We start from the raw sequence: 22708 nt of genomic DNA, 5'->3' as shown, positions 1-22708 counted from the left end.
TGGCCATTCTAGGTTTGATGTCTGGAACCACTGAGTTTTTAAGGCCAAACAGAAGGAATTCTTGAATAATGAATGGAATTTCTTAAAGCCCAAAGCTTCCCAAGAGACACAGGGAGGAGCCTACTCTGTTTCTTAATAAGATTTCAGTTAACCCTGGTCATGCCAACCTTCCAGAATATTTGAGACCACTGCAGCTTCCCATAGCTAGTCGAGCTCTGCATTCCTCAGTCAGCTCTGGGCACTCACTGTAGCAGCCCAGGAGCTGATCACTATGGGCAGAGCCTATGCACTAATGGGGGACTGAGTCTTTGGAGTCTGGGCAAAGACCCAGTTTCTCTTATAACTAGTACAGTGGTTCTGCGCCTTTCCAAGTACCACAAAAATATGGGAAAGATGGAAAAGGAGGCTATGAAAAATTGATTTTTTTCAGCTCCTTCCCCAATGGCACCTAATTCCCTCAGCCCTACACAGAGATTGCCCCACAGTTTGTTCATCTAAACTTCATGTTCTGAGATTTTAAAAAAATAAACATTTAGACATTGGATGAGAGATGCAAGGTACAAAGAAGCAGAGCAAGCATGAGAACTTACTCACAGATGGATCTATTCCTGGAATTCATATTTCCCATTCAAAGAGTGGGCTGGCCTTTTATAAAGACTTTGGACTCTTAGCATGTCTCAGTGGAAATGCAGGGGGTGGCTATTCTGAATACTAGAACCAATTAATAAAATACACAGGGTTTTCAATTGGAAATCCCTAATTCCCTTGATCTGGTTCATTATAGTCATTTAACCTCCATAAAGTAACTCTGTCGTTGCCAATCCATGACCCAGAATCTCTTTAGAACAGGTGGGATGGTGAGCCCCTGCATCCCTGGGCTGATAGACTAAGTGTATCAGCCCAGTATCCATTCAGAAAAGGTGGCTTCTATTTTACACAATTCACTTTTAACTCTAAGCTTCAAGTTATTAAATTTTGAGTATTCCCTTTCCCGCCCACTAGTTGTGGCTCTGCTGAGCCTGACTGCCTGTGTGGCCCAGATTGAGGGTGACATCCAGACACTCACTGGCTCTCATATACCTCACACTCCTGTCATCTGTGTCATCCAAATCTTCATTCATCTCAGACTTAGCTGATGCCAGGAAATTTGCTCAGTGTTTTTCTATATGTTTTTATTTAGTTTATCTAATTTATTTTTCATAGTAACTTTATTATCCAGGGGGATTTAATATAGAGCTTTATTTCACAAAGGATAAATGGGACTTAGGGGGTTAAATGTTTTGCCTAACTTCCTCTGATTACTGACAAAACCATGATGCAAGCTCCGATGTCTTGAATAAAAGTCCCTGCCTTTTCCATCCCATCTGACAGTGTACCCCCATCTTAAATTGGTGAGGGCATCTTACCTTCCTTTTCTTTCTGCTGCCTTATCAAACTTTGAGGGTTCACCCCTACAATAGCACATTTATCTAAACCTACAGCAACTCCAAATAGCTTGATCAGTGCATAAACCACTCATATTGAGATAGCCTAAGAACAGGGGCTTTGAGGAATCAGCTTACATCTGACATTTGGAAAAGAAACCCTTTCCCTGATTTCCAACAGTTTTCCCTGAAAAAAAATGTCTCAAATATATACTATGAGAACTTACTTTTTAAGTCAATTGGTGTCCATCTGATTGTTCCCAGGAGGCTCTTTGGGCAGGGTCCATCCATGTTGTAGAGAAGGAATCAGGGCATTGAGTGGCACCATTGTTTTTTGAAGCCCAAGGTGCTGAAAAGAAAGCAAACAGCAACACTTTGCATCTAGTAAGAGTTAGATTACTACAAACTGAATGACCTGAAGAACTGGGAGAGTCCTGGCTCTAACTTTGCTTCAGAAAGCTTGTGAAGATCTTGCTTTGCCTCATGCCAGCTCCCAAAACCAAAGCAATCTCTCCTGGGGTTAAAGGAGATTTCCTCCCTTGAGAACCAAGGGCCCAGCTAGACTCATGAGCTCATGCCCAGTCTCTTTATTGTGCTCATTAATTTAGTCTTCTTACTCACTCAACATTCACCCAGGAAAGATCCCAGAGACTTGACTAGTTCCTGTCCTTAAGAAATTCACAGTCTGGTTGAGGAGCTAAAGCCTATATATCCAGGGCTGAAAGGTAAGACTGAAAATGATGAGCAGGTCTACAGCTCTTTGAGCAGAAAGGAAGAGGTGAAGACATGGGGCACTGAGAGGTCTCTGCTTTCATTTATCTTTCTGAAGAACTGCTAAGCATTCCTCATGGACAGCACAACCTGGGTTTGGGACCTGAATACAAAGTATTCCCTCTTCTTCCTCTCTTCTCCCTAAAAATAAGTGTGTATCAATATATTAGATCCCTTAATAGCAATTTTTTTTTTTAGATTCCTCATGTAAGATCACCAAGATCCCTTTTCAAAATCAATCCTGTCTTAGGAAAAGTGGCTTGACAAGAAAGAAGAGACAAAGAGAGGAGAGTATTGAGATGATTCCCCTTTCCTTGAGATAGATTGCTCTAGAAAGAAAGAGGGTGCTTCACCCATAATTATGTTAGCCTTGATCTGGATGGAGACTTGAAAGTGATGTATATCAGGGAAGTTAGGAATGCACTCTGCCGTAGTGCCACTGCTGTAACAAAACAACATGGACTGGTTGGCTTACACAACAAACATTTACTCCTCATGGTTCTAGGGGCTATAAAGGCCCAGATCAAGGTGCTAGCAGATCTGGTGTCTGGTGAGGGGTCTCTTTATGGTTTTCAGATGGCTGCTTTATGGTTTATCCTCACATGGCAGAGAGAGCTCTGGTGGCTACACTCTTACAAGGGCACTAATCCCATCATGGGGGCTTTACCCTCATGACCTCATCTAAACCCAGTGATCTCTCTAGGGCCACACTTCCAAATTCCACTGCATTGAGAATTAGGGCTTTAATATATAGATTTAGGGGAACACAACCATTCCATCCATAGTAGACCCTATGGTCAGGACTTATGAAAGACCTGAAACTCAATACCCCTACACCATTCTAACTATTGCTCTTAGCCATCATTTCTTTATATCCACAGAGCATATGCCTCCATCCTGAGTTCATGGACTTGCAGAGTTTATGTTAAGAAATATGCTATAAACATGTACATGGATTACAGAGAACTCGAGAGAAGGCCATTTTCTTAAGGACAGCCAAGAGAGAAATGGGGCCAAATAGCATGACACAGATCTTGTATCAGTCAACTAACCTGTAAAGTTTTCCTTGTGAAACAAGAAGCCCTGGGTCATCCCCCCAAAACACTCCCATAATGCCCAATTAGGCCGACAGTGAATTATCCTTAATTTCTGTTAAGAACAATTCTTTGGCACTGCTCTATTCTCATGGTGAATTCTGATATGTCTTGAGGTGCATTGTCAAAAGAGTTTCTGAACTCAAGACATATCACATCTATCACATTCATCATTCACCATGTGCCCATTTCCAAAATATTAAATATACAGTACATAATACATATATAATATATATATTACCTTACCATAAATTACATATATAATCTTAAAGTAGGTCCATTTTAAAGCTACAAGTTATATTCATTGGTAGTGATTTTTTTAAAAAAGTCCTCATTGTTTAACAGTGATGAGAAATAGGGTTATTTTTTTAACCTTTAACAAATAGTAATTCCTTAATCTCCTAGTTCAGTTCACCAAACCAGACCACAAGAAGTTTACCAGTCATTCACCCAGTGTTTTTCTCTAAGGGTGCCTGGGTGAGACTAGGTTGGAAGGACTCCTGTAAGAGAAAGATGGATTGTTTAGGAAGCTGTGCTGTTACATCACAGGGCCACAGAGAGCTGTCCTCCAGCCCCACCTCCCCTCCAAGCTAGTCACACCTTCTTGCAATCCACTGCAGCAGCAGGAGCACTAGATTCACCACTATCCCATTGTACCAGCTCCCTCTTCTGCAACATGAAGATGACACTTCCTAAGCTCCCTTCTGACCCTAAAATCCTATTATAAATGCACACACTCATTCAACACGAGACAAGTATCTGTCTCCAGACTATGAACTTCTAAGAAACCCAGAGAAAAAATTTAGCTCCTCCATTTTTAATCCAACCTAATTGTTATGAATATAAGAATCCAGGGAGATCATCCTTAAATCAAAGGTAAGCATCTCCTAAATCAACTATACTTTTTTCTTTGAAAGAAAAGATGAAGCCAACTTCTCACCATCTTAATAAGTATTCTCAAAATATATATCTTAAAGGTAAAAAGAATTTTCTTCCTTCTAGCCCTTCTTTATTATTTGTGTCAAGTGATTTAAGTGGAGTGGGGTAAAGACAAGAGCATCCACTCGTCATGAGATGAGAATCAGCCATATTGGATGCACAAAGACTATTGACCAATCAAAACCAAAGCAAGCAAAGAACTCCCCCAAGCCCTACTGCCTTTTGGAGCTCCACTTACAGCAGACTACCACCTTACTAAGAACATGCTTTAGACACAGAAAACTATCTCATTCGTTTCATGTGGAAGGTATGATTCTCTCATAGAGGTGGATGAGGCTATACACCCACATCTGCATATGTCTGCAGAGTGCTTTCACACAGTGTCTCATGTGATCTTCTCAACAACCCTGAGTAAAGTAGCATCACATCCAACACGCAAAAGAGGAAACTAAGGTTCTGAGAGGTTAAGCTGTCCAAGATCATAAAGAAGTGAGGATATGACCTGGGAATCTGATGCCCTAGTCAGTGATGTCCAATCCCCATCCTCCTGGGAAGTAGGAGAACAACATTGCACTTCCCACCAATGTCCCTGGACTAAATGTGCCTGCTCTCCAAAACACCATTCCTGGAGATTTCTTTCAGCCAGAGGCAGCTCCATAATTAATAGTAAATAGTACTAAATAGTCCCAGATACCAAAAGTGGGGGCATCACAGCCCAGTTATGGGGCATTTTCACTGGGCTTCACATTTGTCTGGGGACAGCAACAGGAACTTAGCATAGAGGAATCTTGGCATGTTGCTTAAGCCTTTAAGGCACACTATGTATCACGTCATTCCCTAACTTCATTCTGTTGCTTCACTCATGTGAATACATCTGTGATCACATATCCTCAAATGCTATTTCAACCGCCAACTGCCAGATCAGAAACACACCATCTAGAGAAAGCAGATCTATCTAGGCAGAGGTTTGGGGATTTATTTCAAGAAGAACATAGGTGTTTGTAGGGCCATTCAGGCAAACCAGCTTGCACATTTAAAAAAATCCTCCATTTGAGGGGAGACTCATAGTCAGCGAAGCCTGTAGACCTCGGCTGACTTGGAGGGAAACAACCACTTAGTGGCACCCAGGGCAAAGAGCATAGGGTTTGTTTGAGGGTTTGTTTGGGGCCTACCACCTCTGTACCCAGAGAACCAGGCCTTGGGCTGTATTTTGAGTCAGAGCTGGGTGGGGAGCACAAGAATGTTTCCAGGGAAACTACTTTGCTCTGATAGGTGCAGAATGAGTACTGAACTCTGGGAAAGCTAGGTAGGTAATGAGACTGGGAAGCCTGGTAAGGTGCAGGATCTCATATGGCTAAAGGGATGAGAAAATGTAAGTACCTCATGCAAAAACAACAGACACACACATCCATATTCTGCCTGATTCCACAACACCCTGGGGCAGAACAAACCATGGGACACCTGCTGTAGGAAGCCACATTCTATGGCTGTCCACCTCCACCCATGAGAGCATGAACCAGAACTGTGTGGAAGTAATGTCTGCCAGAATTTTCTTTCCTCCTTGAGAAATGTAGCGAAATTTGTAGAGGAAGCCTGAATGTCCTCCAATGGCCAGATTGTGAAACAAATTATTGAGTGCTTTCTAGGCACACAGCACCTCACATTGTATCTCAAAGGCAGGGAAACTTTCAAACATGGTAGAGGAATTTGTGTTTCTTCCCTTTCTCAGGCTGTGGGTGTGAGTAAAGTGTTTGCTCTTCTGTTCAGGTCACTAGTGTGAGGCAGGTGGATCCAAGCACATGATCACATCCCACAGATGAGAGGGTGTTTGCACATCTTACAAAGGACTGGCAGATTCCAGGCCCTAAATAATAAGCCACTGGCTGCCTAAAATAGTCCCCTTTTAATTTCAACAAACCCAGAAAGAGTTTGCCATATACCATTTGTAGGACCTCAGAGGGACCAAGTAAGGGGCCAGTCAAATAGATCAAAGAGTAGTTCTCATGGGTATCTGCACCAGGATGAGGCTAAAGAGGGGCTGTATGAAGAATAGGCTTCTGGACCTATGGTTGTGCCCAATGTTGACAAACATCTGCCTCTTTCTCTTGGACATGGAGAGAAGTGCTCCTTGAAGTTTTCCAGTGTGTCTTGCCTCTCCTAACCCATCCTGGACTGGTTGGCTCTACAAACCTCAAAAGAGGACAATTCCTCAGTCACCCTTGCTTCTTCTCATGTTCCATGATATGAACATGAAGACTGTCACCTGATCACTTCATTTAGCCACATTTTCTCTTTCAGTCATATGCCCACTCCCAAAGACAAGGCTCTGGGAAAATGGTGGCTCTTTTTCTTCCATGTAATTTGGGGGCTCTTGACTCTTTCCTCTTCTTCCTTTCCAGAACACAAGGCTCTGAGTGTCACAATGGTCTTGATGAGGGATACTCTCTTGCCAGATGAAGGTTCCTCTGTCCCTTTCCAAGCCTCTGAGCCCCCCAGCCCCTGTAACTGGTTATTTTTCTTTCCTGGGGGGTGATTCTTGATGGCACAATGAGGCGTGACTGTATTGTGGTTTCCTTTGATCCCACGAGGTGGTGAAACTCCCTTTCCCAACTGCCTGGGACAAGGAGGCAGAAGCACAAAGCAGCATTGCCCACTGAGGCTCATGCTAAAACAATTTTTTTTTTATTTTTAACTACAGTGGGAAAGCTCAGTGACGTGGGAAACTCCCTTCAGATGCTCCATCCTTCAGCCCCAGATTTCCAGTCCTTTTTCTGTTGGAATTTTAATATCATCTGTTTATTATTTTTATTTTTATTTTTAATGGAGGAAGAACCTCATGCTAATGAGTTGTGCAAATGACACCATTCCTTTGTTACTATTTGAAGGGGTAAAGACCGTAGTGAACTGTGTTTTTGTTAAGATATCCATTTCTTGTGCCGGGTTGATTTCAGATTGGTGCATTCCCACTTATCAGGGACCTCTGATTCTAGCAGAACAAAATCAGCTACTTACTCTAGTTACTGTAAGCAGACACATAACTTTTACTGTAATTTGAAAAACCTTGCACTGTAATGGTTAAAAAAAAGCAAATCTTATTGAAACTGATTTTGTATTTTTGATTACATCTGAATTTTCACATTTTTGTATCTAACCGTGACCACGGTAGTGCTTCCATAGCTTGTGTTCAAGGTCTTGTTTCTTTCCAGGTTGAATTCTTAGGATCGTGTTGACACCAAATGTTTAAGGGGCAGGACTGGGGCCTTGCTAGGAGAACCTGTCATGGGGGTGTGTCCTTCCTCCGCCAGATCACTGGCTGGCAACGGGAACCTTGCCTAGACTGGAGCAAGTTGACGTCGCATCTCATTGCGTGAATTTCCACAGACAGCTCATATCTCCAACTTATTTCAGGCCAACGGTTTTGGCCAAACCCTTGCCAAGGACTCTCAAAATTGAGCTGCCCCCACCCCTGCACTACCCAGCTTCCTGGGTAAGGGAGGACATTTTTGAAAACAAAACTTGTGAAATTAATTTGTGATTATGATTTTTTCTTCTTGCTGGAAACGTGCTGGGAACCAGACAGCATGATGTTATCGCTCTTTCTGCTTTTCCAAACCAATACACCTGTTGTGCTCTTTTGTTTCTTAGTGAAGAAAATTCTAGACACAGACCTAACTATGAACTCTTTTCCTCCTGTATTTCTGATTAGCAATTCTCCCTCTGTATTCCTGACTTGTTGAAGTGTTTTCCTTCTTAGCATTGCTTCTCATATTTTACTTTATTTCTTTACTGAACAACAACAACAAACCCACAAAGGAACAAATAATCTCTTTCTCTTTTTCTCTCTTTCTCTCTCTGATGTGTAATGTTGTGTTGTCCAGATTCTGTATAAAAATATGTATATGATGTATCTGATATTTGGCAGCCACTGGCTGTAACTTTAACCAATATAATTAACAAAAATGCATAATGTTGGTGTTTGATTTTTTTTACAAAAAAAAAAAAACAACCTAGTTAAGATGTTTGTGTATTTTTGCATGGTTAAAATGTACTTAGTGCATTGAGAAACGTTGTGGAGGTACTCAGTGAAAAGGCCGGTTTACTTTTTAATTCTAATGGTGATTGGTTGTTGACCAGACTATTCCCTATGATGTCCGTCTTTAATTTAGCATAATTCTATTTATAACTTGTTTTATTACTCAAGATTCAACATATTATATCTATCTATCTCTATTGTATTTACTGTTCCTTAAAACCAGGTTGTGGAAGTTCACTTCGTCTGGCACAGATGTCTACATTGCTGATTTCCGTTGAGTTGTGTTCCATTTAATTTGCTGTACAGTCCAGATCTGAAGCACCCCTTGGCCCCTAGACAAAGCCTGTCATCTCTCCTTCCAGAAGTCTATTTCTTTGAGCAGTACTGTGGTTTTCCCTCATCATGGATCTTTGTTACCCCTCCCTCCCCCAAACCTAGTTATATAAAGGAGGAGAGGAGGAGAGGAAGTTAAGTAGGAATCTGAGAATTATTTATATTTTATACATAATAGTACATATAATATATTATAGATAGACAGGCAGACAGACTTTAACTGTGAATTAAGTAGAAAGACAGTGGAAGATGTTGAAGGATTCAGAGATGGAGGTCCTGGGATTTCCTCCCAGGTATGTCACTAGATCAATATGAGAGATGCAAGAACCCTCTGTCCTTCCTTGTGCCTCAGTTTCACCATATGTAAGATGAGGAAGTGCAGAGTTTTCAGGGAGGAGAGGCAGCTACACTTTCTTGAGTCTTCAATGCATTTAGAGCAAGAGTAGGTCTTTAACAGTCCAAGAGATTTAATTGCTGTGTATTTGGAGACCCTGCTTGCAACATCCCCTCTCCTCCTCAGGACATCTGGGCCTGCTTAGGGGGAAAGACAGATCTTTAAAGTCATGAGCTATTCTGGGTTGAGGTTACCTTGGCATCCAAAGTCTTCTCTTCGGCTAGGTGGCTCCTTCCTGCACATCTTGGAAGGAGATGGGATTCGTAGGAAGTATCTGTGGCAAATGAAATTGAGCTTCTGTTTCCTAGAGTCTTACCTTTTCTCTAATCCAATCAGAATCTGTGTGCTTGTTTTATCCAGGGCACACAAGGAGTTTGCCATCCTCCGTTTTCCTACCAAATACTTTGATAGACAACGCACGCCCATTACTCGGAACCAGCATACATAGTTGTATTAGAAGCACCTGTATTTCCAGTATTTGTGGTTTTGCAGACACTGGGCTTTTGGCAGACAAATGCAACCTGTCTCCAAGTGGGCCTTCCCTTCCTCCTCAAATCTGGAGACTTAGCCAGTACTTTGAGGTCTTCGGGTTTCTTGGCTCTGCAGTGAAATGTCAATCCTGATAGCCAACCAGGTAGAGACAAGTACTGCCTTTCTCACTCTTCAGAGGGAAGGCCTCAGAGCCTCAAACACTTCATAAGCATTTTGTCATAGGCACTTAACCTTCTGCAATGTCTGTGACCATGAGTATTGATCTCATTACTGACCATGGTAGTGGACAACTTCAAAATATATTGAAATTTTCATTAGGCTTGAATCGCACTTGCTACTTTTCTTCAGAGTCAAGGTTGATTGCAAAGGGGCAGGATTCCATGGAGATGTGGATGGTACTGCTCTTTTCCTCCCTGGCTCTTCCAAGGCCAGAATTTACTAGATGGAGCAGCATGAACATGCTGACCTTGTGCAGGGGGATGAGCTTCTCTTTCTCAATTACCTCCCCCCCCACCCTACCCCCCCCCCACACACACATTGACATTAGCCAGGAGTCCCAAGGAACCTGTTAGAAAATTTACTCACCAAACCTAGGAACAAGATTTGTTCTCTTTGATATAATGCTAATAGAGACCTTCTTGATCCTAGAATTCAGCCCCTACCTCATATCTATTCTAGGCCAATAATCAGTTCTCTAGATCCACAGATTATAAATGTCAGAGAGGTCAAATCTCCTCCCTGTACAGATGAGGAGTCTGAAGACCAGAGATGAAATAATTTTCCCAAGGAAATGCAGCTAGAAATTTGCAGACTCAGAATCAGATTCCACATCAAAATGCTCTTTCATCCTCTCCTGACTTATAACCAGTAGCTCAGAGTCCCTCTTTTAATTTGTAAAGTTCAGATATGTCCCATGCTGTCATGCTTTATATAAGTCTCTGGAAGACAGAAGAGTTGATTTTTTCATGACTGCAGGCAATGTGAACATACACATGTTACACACTCCCTCTCCAAGTCTACCTTTCTGTAAGCCAAGTTAAGATAGTTAGGATTTTGAAAAAGAAATGAGCTGATACCTATATTTTTGAGGGGCAAGGAAGAACAATGAGAATAAGAAACAGCAGAATCTAACTCTATAATCTATAAACTGCCCTAAGTCTCTTGCTAGAACAGATTTTTCTAAATAATTAGAGTGGTCTGTCCATCCACCCTGCCACCCCATCTCTTCATTTAGCCATTCTTTTTGGATCTCTTCCATTCCCAGGGCATTTGATGTCTCCAGAAAAAACTTTCCACAGTTGCTTTTGGCTATCTGTTTCAGGAAGCCCACAACTTTTTAATCCAAGCAAGTCTTCATAATTTTTTTTTTAAATATGTACACCTCTATCTGCTAACTTTTTATTTTATTTTTTTAAGTAGACTCTACACCCAACATGAGGCTTGAACTCAGGCCCCCATGATCAAGTGTTGCATGCTCCACCAACTAAGCTAGTCAGGTGCCCATCTCTGCTAACAACTTGAATCTCAACCAAGCTACCAGGACCCAAAGGGTGTTTTCCTCGTGCAAAATGGTGGGCCCAGGGACTTCCTTGTGTGTCATTCTTTCAGAGGCTTTCTGACCTCACCTTTCCCCTACAGAATCTTAGAAGCACCTGGCTTCTCTGGTCTGTTTTCCTTTGGGAGGACTCTTTGAGGTTTGTCCTCATAAGCTTATAAAAATATATCTAGAATTTTTATATTTTAATTATCAAAATAAAATTTATAGTTTTATACTGAACCCTCATTCCCTATAAGTGTCATCACTGAGAAGGGCCCAGTGGGTCCTCCCTTTCCCGAAGCAGCTAGTTCTTAAAAGTCTTGTTCTTATTCAATTGAGAAATGTCTTTGATTCCAATTAGATTATAGTGATATTTCTCTAAAGAGATTCAATACCTTTAGTTGTAGATTTTTATAGAAATTTATTCCCTTAAATGGCTGCTATTCTTGCCCTTTACACCCTACCCTTGTCATAAATGTGATGCTCCCCTCCTTCCACCAGGCCTTCAATCAGGTTCTAGAAAAAACTGAATGCTACCAGGGGCCCAGGAACAACATTCAGTTTCCTTCTTGGTGGTGGTTCCCCTAAGAAGTGGCTATAGTGACTGGTTTGTCACTGGGGGTAGGGGTCTCCCTTTGAAGTGTTGGAGCTGAAGAGAGACTTCAAAGAAAGTGTCCCCCTGGGGCTTTATGAGAGAAGGGTAATTCTTAAGCTAATTGACAGGAATTTTGAAAACAACCACCTGCTTTTCAAGGTGAGAGCAGAGATCAAGAATATGACATTTATTTAAGAGTGCAATGCTAACCAAAATATCCTAATCCCTGCAGAAAGAGTGCTGGGTTCTAGTACTGGCTCTGCATGAACTCCTCATGTGACTTTGGGCACTAAACCACTGGGTTCTGTCTGTAAAATGAAGGAGTAAGCTAGATAATCTCCAAGGGGCCTTGTTTTGTATTGTGAATAATTTCAACCCATATATTCGAACACATAATAAAGTCAAATTGCTCAGCCAAGTACTGCAGACCTACCAATCAACATCAGTAATGATCAACTCACGGCCAATCTTGTTTCATCTGTACACCCACAGCTTAATGATCACATTTGCTTTATTACAGATTTGTCATAATCCTTGGATTCCAGGACCAAAACAAGACAGCTCTACCAGAGAGAGAGGTCAGGCAGAGCACTGGTCCCCAGATGGCTGGACACTGCAACTGGCATTTCTCTTTCTGAACATCTTGTCCCTACAAATGCCCCCATTGGAGGTGGTCCTCAGTAATTAGAGCACAACCATTGTGTCCAGGACATTGCATCCTTAGGCCCCAGGCATTTCATGCAGAGCTCTTGTATCAGACTGCAATCTAATTTTACAGGATGAGGGATCTCTGTCTTGTTCACAGAGAGCACATGTGGTTCATTTGCTGGAGTAAGTAGTTATACCTTTTAGCAATTGCCTGAGAGCCAGTTCTTCCATTCCAGGGTCTCAGTGGTCGGATCACCCAGCATGTTGCCAGAAGCTGCTCAGAATGGCAGGCAACTCTCAAGGTTTATCCTTCCCATAGCATTTCAAGGTCCATCTCCTTTACTTCAGAACAAGAAGAAAAGAAAAGATTCTTCCATCTGTTCTGTTCCATCTTCTGTACATTTCTCTGTGAGCAGATTCAAGTCAAAGGAGTTTCTATTACTCCCCTAAGAATCCACCTATGGGCTCACAAACCTTCCAAGGATCTCACACTTCCATGGACTTTGTAGCTGTCATTCGATCTGATGCAAGGGAAATATTCCTGAAGCTTGAAAGGCTAGTCCTGTTCTCCAGGTGAGCATAGGTCTCACTGAAGCATGTGAGCATCAGGCCTGCCTTTCTAGGACAGATGGTGTTCAAGGCCATTGAAATGGACCAGATGGTCTATAGCAAAGGACTTATTCTAACTGCACAAACTTTGGTGCTTCCACTTTTCACTCAATAGCTGGGTGAGCATAGCCTGCCCTCCTGAAAGAACTTCAACAAAGAGAGTCTGAAGAATAAAATGCCCCAAGTCAGGGATAAGCCTTCTTTTCCATGGAGCCTTCCAAAGGGCACGCCCTCTGCTACTGCGTACTGTAAATTCAGCGCTTCAGGAGCCGAGGCCTCCTGTGCTTGGGGGGAAAGGTAGCTGAGGAGAAAGGGACTCCTTCTCACCTTTTGTTTACCTTCAATCTGGCTGAATTTAGCTGCCCTTAACTTCTAGTTTGCTAAAGTCCTTATTGCCTTAACAACCACCTAATAAGCAGTCAGAACCAGAAGAGAAAGCCCCTTTGTTGGCATTCATTGTTAACCCCTACACCTGTCCCTGTCTCCCCAGTGCTGCTGTGCCTGAAATGAGTCCCAACCCTATCTCCAAAGCACTGGGTTAGCCTCTGCTGAGGCAGAGACAAACCCATGGCAAGGACAAACCCAGGACTGCTCAGACGGGGAGAGATCCCCACATCACATTTTCACTGCTGACAACCATTTCTGTCCTTCAGACTTGCTTTGCTTCAGATCTGGACTCCTCACGCTCCCTCTCCTCCATCTCTTGTTCCAGAGACCCTCCACACCCCATCATTCTCAGTGCCGTTCCTGAAGACCATCTAGACTTTTTGTTCTCCTGAACATTCTACTCACCTTCAGCTGCAGCGTATTTCTTCAGCCTCTCCACCAAGCTCTTTAAAACGAAAGGCAGTTGCTGTCTTCCCATGGACAATAATGAATGTATCTACTGTAAGTGCAGACCATGTAGAGAAGTGGCTGGGTTTATCAAAAAGAGGGTTTTTGTAAAGCCTGTTTATTTTTTTTAAGTCAGTTTTGAGCATTTCTATTTTACCACCCTTCACATGGTTTTGGGGAACCCAAATTGTATCAAGGTCTCATGCCAAAACAAGCCAAAAGTTGTTTTCTTTACCTTTTTCCTCCATGCACCATGATTTAAATGATTGTTTCAGTGTCATTTTAAATGTTTTCTTGTGACATGTACTGACGATAAAAGTCATCTTGACAAAAAAAAAAAGATTTATACATGAATCAGAAAGTATTTATTTCAATTTTGTACCTTTCCATTTTAATACATTATAATGTATTGACTCAACTGAGATAATATAAACAGTTCATTTTAATAACATGTGTGTGTGTGTGGCTTTTCATTTATTCATGGTCAGGGAGGGACAAATAATCACGGAGTGAAAAATTCTAGGGATTTATTGGCATCAGTGTGAGCAGAGCGTTGCCTCTGAGTCAACCAAAGGCTTCTTGGCAGCAGCTGGAGACCCCTGGGAGTGGCAGAGATTTTACAAGGGAAACAAGGAGGTAAGTGGGCAGGCTCTCCAGGCATCAACTGCCTGCTGATATACTGACACACCTCTGCACATAGGGAGCACCATAGAGACGCCTCTACTTACCCATGGAGCCTGAATGCAGGCTGGCAATCAAAGGTTGGCATAGGGGCCAGATATGGGAAAACCCAAAGCAGATAAAATGAGAAGAAGCTAGGGAGAAAATTCAGTGTTAAAAGTGCTGGAGGGTGAAGGGTAGGAAGAAACAGAAGACTTCTGTGTTATATTTTCTGGATACAACCCCCACCCCCACCCCCCAGAACCTTATGCTAGAAATGCTGCAAATGAATCCCTGGGGAAAGTTGCCTTCAAAAAGCCCACTGACAACCAACCAAATGGTTTCTATTGCTTCCTTAGTATAATTCCTTATGGCTATAGTAGTATAAACACAAAATTGAACACAACTGTACTCATTCCTGGCTCTTTACTGGAAGATAGGTGAGAAGGTGGGCAGGGGTGGTGACAAGTAGAAGCAGGTTTCCAGAAGCAGGCAACCAGAGAAAGAGGGAGGAGGTGTCAAATGCAATTGCATCCAAACATCCAAAGGGCTTTATTAAAAACTTTTTCCAAGCATATTTGGCAAAGGGGATGGTAATTTCATGAGCCTCATGACATTAATCTCTAGTCTTCTCTATATGTTTGAACATGTTCCATTTTTATTTAAAAGATGTCATCTGGGAGGAGAGAGAGAAATGCTACTTGAAAGGAATCTATCAGCCCTTTCTTCCTAGAAAAGTTTGGCTCCACATGAGACTCCTCTGAGGAGAGAAAGAGACTGAGAGACAGATTTTATGTCTAGGACTCTGAGAGGTCTGTCTTGGGTATGTCTAGGACTCTGGGAGGAAAGATGGATGTTCTCAACAATCAGTCATTTGATCTTCTGCATCCCCATTCCCTCCCTTTTCCTTCTCCCAACTTTTAAGCCTACAACTTTCTACAACTGCCCTTCTTGGGCACCTCCCTCTCTGGTCCAGGCTCCTTGAGTGCAAGCTTATCTCAGCCAGCAAGAACACATCAGAAGACAACTCTGGCTAGTGAGCCAAGGCACCTCCCTTTGATTCCTTCATCACCCCCACACCATCTTCAGCCTATTCTTCTGGGAACATTTGTATGTTCCATACAGGAGATTCATTAATGGATTATTTTAAGTCCTAAACCAATACTTTAGAAATGATCAGTTGCCAATTACATAAAATAAGCAGCTCTTCAGCCCTACAAAGGCTCAGCTACCAGGAAAGACATAGAAATTCCCCTCCCATCCACTTCTTTCCAAATCTCTTTTCCAAAACTCCCATTAAACTTATGGTAATCTTTAGCTTGCAGGGGATTTAGCTGTTTAAAGAGAGCTTGGGTTCTAAGGAAAGGATGTGGGAGGCACTTATTATCTTAAACTAAAATCCTCTAAATTGAGTTGATCTGCTTTGGCAAACCATTTCATCACAGGCAACACAGAAGACCCTTTTCAGATATATGGGAAAATTGCTCTTTGGGAATAGTAGTCCAAAATTTCAGATTATTCCCCTGTGCCAATGTATATTTGCATTTGGGGATTTGTGATTCTGGACCCTCTTTTCTCCTTAACTTGTAAAGAGAAGTCTGGGTTACCTTGGTCCCTGGTAGTTGGAGCTGGGTGATAGGCTATTGTAAACAATCCCCATAGCTAACTGCTGTCAAGTTCACATTTGCTGGTCATACACAGACACATACACACCCATGTTCATGATACCCCAATTCCAGGAGGTCCCAAAGCACCACCCAACAGCCCTTGGACCCAGGCATCCAGTCAAGGGCTACAGAGACCTGTTTGGATGCACTAAAGCCAAGAGAGGCAGACGTTGAGCCATCCTTCCTCTGTGCCCTGCACTGCCCTTCATCTTTTAACCTAGTTTTCTTCCTTCTGGCCCCTTCTTTTGCTTACTCTCTCTCAGACCTTACCTGATTTCCTCTGCTCCCAGATTTTAGCCCGTTGATTTGACTTATGATCCCTTTCCACAATTTCAGTGTCACAAGAAGGAAGAGATCATCCCTGGGACTGGGAGTGAAATTCCTCACCCTCCCTGTGCCAGACTTGGGCAGAGTATAAAAGAAGTCCTCATCTGAAAACTCTTTGGCAAAAGACCTCTGAGAGTAGAATTCCAGTTATTTCCTTGCCTTGAGATATTCTCCATCCTTAGGAGAGGTTTTTTGTTGGGTGCAGGGTAGGTTTGGGGGCATATTCATTCAAATAAACTCATGGTCCTCTCCTAATGAGGAGACCCACACACCAGCCCCTCACTTAATATATATTAAACCTAGGAACCACATATGCTGCCATAGCACCTTCAGGAAAAGAACCCCCCTTCCCATCTCCCACCCATATACACAGGGATGGCAGAAATGTGAGGCTTGCAATGGGCACAGGAGAAATGTATGCAAAGGAAGGAGGTCCCTGGAATCTTCAGTAAACATCACCAGGCTACCTGGGACAGCCTCATCCTTCAAAGCTGCTTCTCAGGTCCCCTACATGCACCCCTCCTCAGATGCCAGAAAGGGAGCACTAATCTAACTCAGCGTTCAATTTTCAGACCAGACTGCAGCCTGTGCGGCTTCCGGCCAATGGGAGCTGGTCTGGTCTTCTGCACAAACAGAGGCAAAAGTTAAGGAGGCTCCTCCTTTTTTTTTTTTTTTAAGTTTATTTATTTATTTTGAGAGAGAATGCAAGCTTGACCAGGGAAGGGGTAGAGAGAGGGGGAGAGAAAGAATCCCAAGCAGGCTCCACATTGTTAGAGCAGAGCCTGATGTGGAGCTTGAACTCATGAACTGTGAGATCATGACCTGAGCTGAAATCAAGAGACTTAACAGATTGAGACACCCAGGATCCCCTAGGAGGCTCCTTTTAAGGACACATGACACAACACTTAGGAAAAATATAGAACACAAAGTAATAGTTAACAATATTTACATTTCAATATGTACATTGAAACCCCCCCAGCTCTATTTGAATTACACTCTCATCTTGTTATGTAACTCTCCCCACCTGTACCCTTCTGAAGAGGAAGGTCCTTGGGCATTTGGGGAGGAATGTTAAAAGCTGCACTAGGGGGGCGCCTGGGTGGCGCAGTCGGTTAAGCGTCTGACTTCAGCCAGGTCACGATCTCGCGGTCCGTGAGTTCGAGCCCCGCGTCGGGCTCTGGACTGGTGGCTCGGAGCCTGGAGCCTGTTTCCGATTCTGTGTCTCCCTCTCTCTCTGCCCCTCCCCCGTTCATGCTCTGTCTCTCTCTGTCCCAAAAATAAATCAAAAACGTTGAAAAAAAATTTAAAAAAAAAAAGCTGCACTAGGAATAGGGAAAATCTGCTGTGTCTTGCCCTCTGCCTAGCAATAACACATAAACATTAACAGAGAGAAGGAAAGAAAACATGGAGGAAAAATTTCATTTTCTGTTTTTTGGGAGTAGCTATTCCCTTATAGACTGTGAACCAAGAGCACAGAATCATAAAATGATGTTGGATGACTTCAAGAAAACATATATTTGCCTCTGGAAAATCAGCTCTGCTCAGAGCCTAGACTCCCAAGTGGTGTTTTCTTCCACTTGATTCTCCTGCTTGGTGAGGGATATTCCCAGATTTGCTTTCCAAATGTCCTTACTGAATATCAGGTAGGAATAAAAGGGAAACAAATAACTATCGGGCAGTAAAACACAAATAGCTGAGCCCCTGTGTCTCTCACCACTGAATTCTACAGGTGATCTGAGCTATTTCAGCTCTGGTCCTAGTAGATTGGCATGGCCTCCAGAGACCATACTAGAATCTCTCATTTCTAAGTTCCTGGCCTGGTTCCGTGCAGAGGACGTCTTCTTACAAGCCACCGCCTACAAGGTCCCTTATCAAAAGCTTGCCAACTTTTTGAATAAGGCCAAGAGAGCTGAATCCCCCTGGGAAGTGTTCCTGGAGTTTCTCTGCCCCTTTTCTGTTTCCTTTGAGAGACACAATTCTTCTCTCTGGTGACTGATGCAGGGGATAATATCACATTTTAGGTGAGACCCCAAATCCACAGAGGCAGCCCTATCCTTGTAATGCCAATAATTAATTATTAAAATATTGGATCTCAGCTGTGCTATCAGAATGCCTGGATTTAATTCTTGGCTCTCACTGTCCATATAAACTTATTAATATCTCTCTGCATCTCAGTTTTCTCATCTGTAAAGTGGGGACAATAACAATCCATCTCACAGGGATTTTGTGAACAATAAACGGGATAATACATGTAAAAAATATTGAACAATGCCTGCTCCTGACAAAGATTCTCTCCTTGACTAAATTGTAGCCAGGCTCCTCTGAGCCCTCTCATCTGCTGGGCTTCAACCTTGGTCTATAAAGATGTGAACAAAATGTTAACAAAGTTTCTAACAGCTCAAGTTTACATCTCCTGGATGACCCTAGCCCACCTCTAAAAGTGCCTGCCTGAGAAAACTCAAGGCTGCCCAAAGAATTTACTGTGTGTTCCAGCCAATACCTGAAGATGGCCCTGTCTGCCAGCCTTTGTGGAAGGGGAGGAGCCTAACTTGGATACACTGCAGTTAGCAAACCCAGATGGGTTTCATATGGGCCAACCCCCTTCCTGATTTTTGTAATTTTTCACTTCCCTGACTCTATTGAGACCCCACTAATCCTCCTCCCTATCCCCTCATCTTCCCTTTAAAATGCAAGTGCAAGTCAAAGTTGAGTTCAGTTCATGTGGACTCTTTGCCCTATTGCCCTCATGCATATATTACTGACTAAACTTCAAATACTGTCCTGACCAACTTCAAATACTGTCCAGCTTTGTTTATTGTTGACGCTACACACTGGCACTCAGTAAATGTTATCCACTGTTATTATCATTTAGCACTATATAATATTCTCCTTTCTGACTGACTGTTACAAGCTCTAGGCCACTTTTGACCTTTAGCTCAAGTTTACGGTATGTATTTCTATACACTAACCTCACCCTTGAATTATCTTATTTTGCTTACCTATATTTTCTCCCTTTGACTGGACTTCTTCATATTTTTAAAATTTCTGTGACCCATGTATTTTTGCATACCACCTCAGGTTTTCCTGATGAAGGAAGCAATATATTCTAAAAATAAAGTTAAAATATTAAAAATTAAATATAGAAAGCAGGAAGATCAATTGCTCAAAGCTGGGTTTTTGTGGGTTTGAATATTTGCTTATGCTTTCTACAAATACATTATGGAGGTTGAGACCTAGAAAGAAAACTTAATATTTGTCACCTCCCCATCTCACCATACAGTTAGAACCAACTAATAAAGATGAGAAGTCATGGGGCGCCTGGGTGGCTCAGTCCATTAAGTGTATACCTCCGGATTTTGGCTCAGGTCATGATCTCACTGTTGTGAGATGGAGCCCCATGTCTGGCTCCTGGATGGGTGTGCAGACTGCTTGGGATTCTCTCTCTCCCTCTGCCTCTGCCCTTCTCCCCCCACCCCCCACTTGTGCATGCTCTCTCTGTCTCTCAAAATAAATAAGTAAACATTAAAAAAAAAAAAGGATGAGAAGTCATGAGGTCTAAAAGCCAGAAACCATTTTCAGAGGCTATAGTTTCAGGAGCAATTTGTGTGTGTTTAGATTTGGTTCTGTCTGTGAAGTCACTAAGTCACACAGGGGAGTCACCACTTACCCTGTGCTTTACTTTTCCTACATAACGATGTGATTCAGAGATGGTCCCTTGCTGCTTTCCTTCTCCCCTGGAATTGACATTCTGCCTTTGCCAACTCCCTGGGGCTCACTGAGATAAAACTAAGCAAAAGCTCATGGATTTGGAGAAAGAAATCAAGAAAAAGGAAACCTACTTAGCTGCACAACTTGAGAGACATAAAGGATGCCACAGAAACCAACCTCTAGTTTACTCTGAATAAAGAGAGTTAATACTCCTTGTCCAATGGAGCACCTACACAGCTAGTGTAGCTCACTCTTGTACCACGGAGATTTCTTCCCCAATTTCCTTCCCTACCACCCAGTCCTCTTTTCTGAATTATTTGAGTGTAAAAATATGCTGAGTTCAGCACTAGTTCAGCTGATACCCCAGCATTCCTCCCTTCCCACCCAATAGACTCCCTCCTTAGCCTTTATTCTTAAAAAAAAAAAAAAAAAAAAAAAAAAAAAAAAAAAAAAAAAGCTGCAGACAATGCTTGTAACTATGCCAAAGGCAGTTCTTGTCCAAATGGAAAACTCCCACCTGCCCTCTTGTTTTGAACTCAATATTCACCCACATTTTGTTATATAGACAAGGGGTAAAACCATATAGGATCCCTGGGCCAAGGAGAAGAAAAGTTTAAGATGAAAAAGACTTGGGTTTTAGCTAAGGCATTCTGGGTGATGACTGGGTTAAACACAGTCATTATCACAACTATTATATCAGCTACTAGTACTTATTTACCATTTATAACTCACTTTCAAGCATACTGCCCCATTTGGCTAGGTATTCCTGTCTTCCATTTCATAGATATGGAAACTAAGCCACAGAGATGTCAGTTGACCTCCTGCCCTATAAGTGGCAGAACCACACTTGATTTTGGGGACTATCAGCCCCCCAAACCTGTGTTCTTCCCACCACACCACTGTCACTGTACCACCTTATGTACACATTCAACCTTAACAGTCCTCCCCACCAAAGCAAAAAAGAATGCATTGACTGCAACAGGGGACTGAATAGAACTCTTTTGGGTCTAGTTAACTATGGATTTGCCAGTATTAGGAACAGAAAACCAGGAAAAAGAGCTCCTGTGACAGAAAAAGCATTGAAGGCATACTAATAGCAAGGCAAACAACTGCAGAGAACATGAAAGAAGCCACAAGTCCAGGAAGGAAGTCCTCTTGGTTGACATCTAAAAGGAGGGGTGGCTGAAATCATGAGAAAGAAGGAGCCCCAGAAGGGAGCGAGATGGGGAGAGGAGGAGAGATCAAACAAACAGCTTACGCATAGCTAATGTTATACATCTGGAGGAAGATGGTAGCAAAGGGGGAGAAGATAAAATGTGGGGAAAACAGAATAAGACAAAGAAAGTACTTAGCATGTGTCAGGCAGTGAGAGCTGGGGAAGGCCCTTGGGCTTCCCCATGTTGAGTTTGACTTTGAAGAATCATTAGCTCCATGAAAAAGGAAGTGGTCCTAGCAAGATCCTATTAGCATGGAATCAGGTTCTTCTCCTAACTGAGCTTGATTATTACCTGGGAATGTAGTGTTCACCCCAATGCACCATGTTTGGTAAATTAGATTGGAGCCCATGCCTCTAAGTGAGGCTTCTTCTCTGCCTTAAGTCTAACTCCTACCCCAGCTGGCTGAAGATCTACAAGGCTACATGGGCACATGCAGAGAGGAAGAGAGAGAAAGCAATATGGGCAGGCCCGCACCAGAGAGACAACTCTGACTCAGCTCGTTCCTTCCACTACCAGAGAGAAAGCCACATCGGTGTATGACACATGACATTCACCACATACAGCAACCTTGACCACTAGGAAATGTTGTCTAATTGGTATCTTGAAACCTGGACCCCATCAGTTCAGTATAACTTTAATTTTCTTATGGAGGAAGAAGCTGGAGAGCAGGGCATAGTATATATCTTCTTGGTCCCCTCTTTAACCTCCCACAAGCTGCCAACAAATGTAAAATGGTGCTTCCTATGGCTTTGTGATTCATATTGCTGGACTTTCTATGGAGTTAACTCAATTATTATTACTATTATTATTTAGTGTTTAGTTTTGAGAGAGACCACAAGTGGGAGAGGGGCAGAGAGAAAGGGCTGGAGGATCTGGAGTCGGCTCCATGCTGATGGCAGCGAGCCTGATGCAGGGCTGAAACTCACAAACCATGAGATCATGACCTAAGCTGAAGTCCAATGCTCAACCAACTGAGCCACCTAGGCATCCCTCTATAGGGTTAACTTTTAAGAAGTGGTTAAATATGGGCAAAAGACCTGAACAGACATTTCCCCAAAGAGGATATACAGGTAGTAAATAAACATACAAAAAGATGTTCACATCATTAGCCATCAGAGAATTGCATGTTAAAGCCACATGATATCACCACCCCACCAAAAAATAGTGACAACACCAAAGGCTGGAGAAGATGCCAAGAAACTAGACCACTAATACATTATGGATGGGAAAGTGAAATGGTGCAGCTATGCTGGACCATTTTGTGAGTTTCTTACAAATCTAAACATGCAATTATGTCTTGACTCAGGAATTGCATTCTTGGGCATTTGTATCAAGGTAATAAACATCCATGTTCACACAAAAACCTGTACAGGTATGTTTGTAGTAATGGTCCAAAAATAAAAACAGCCCAGATATCCTCTACCAG

General features: G+C 42.5%; 1 long non-coding RNA gene across 3 annotated transcripts in view; it reads right to left on the bottom strand.

The window, feature by feature from the left end:
• Positions 1 to 22708, bottom strand: part of LOC147581635 (uncharacterized) — a 56101-nt gene that overhangs the window by 7449 nt on the left and 25944 nt on the right. For all 3 annotated transcript variants that reach the window (XR_015250107.1, XR_015250105.1, XR_015250106.1), the window contains exon 3: positions 1652 to 1773. This is a non-coding gene — a long non-coding RNA (uncharacterized LOC147581635). The remainder of the gene's footprint in view (positions 1 to 1651; positions 1774 to 22708) is intronic.

Source organism: Puma concolor, chromosome B1 (assembly GCF_028749965.1).
Source record: "Puma concolor isolate L17-30 chromosome B1, mPumCon1.1.hap2, whole genome shotgun sequence".
Lineage (NCBI taxonomy): Eukaryota > Metazoa > Chordata > Mammalia > Carnivora > Felidae > Puma > Puma concolor.
This window is presented reverse-complemented; position numbering and strand designations above follow the sequence as displayed.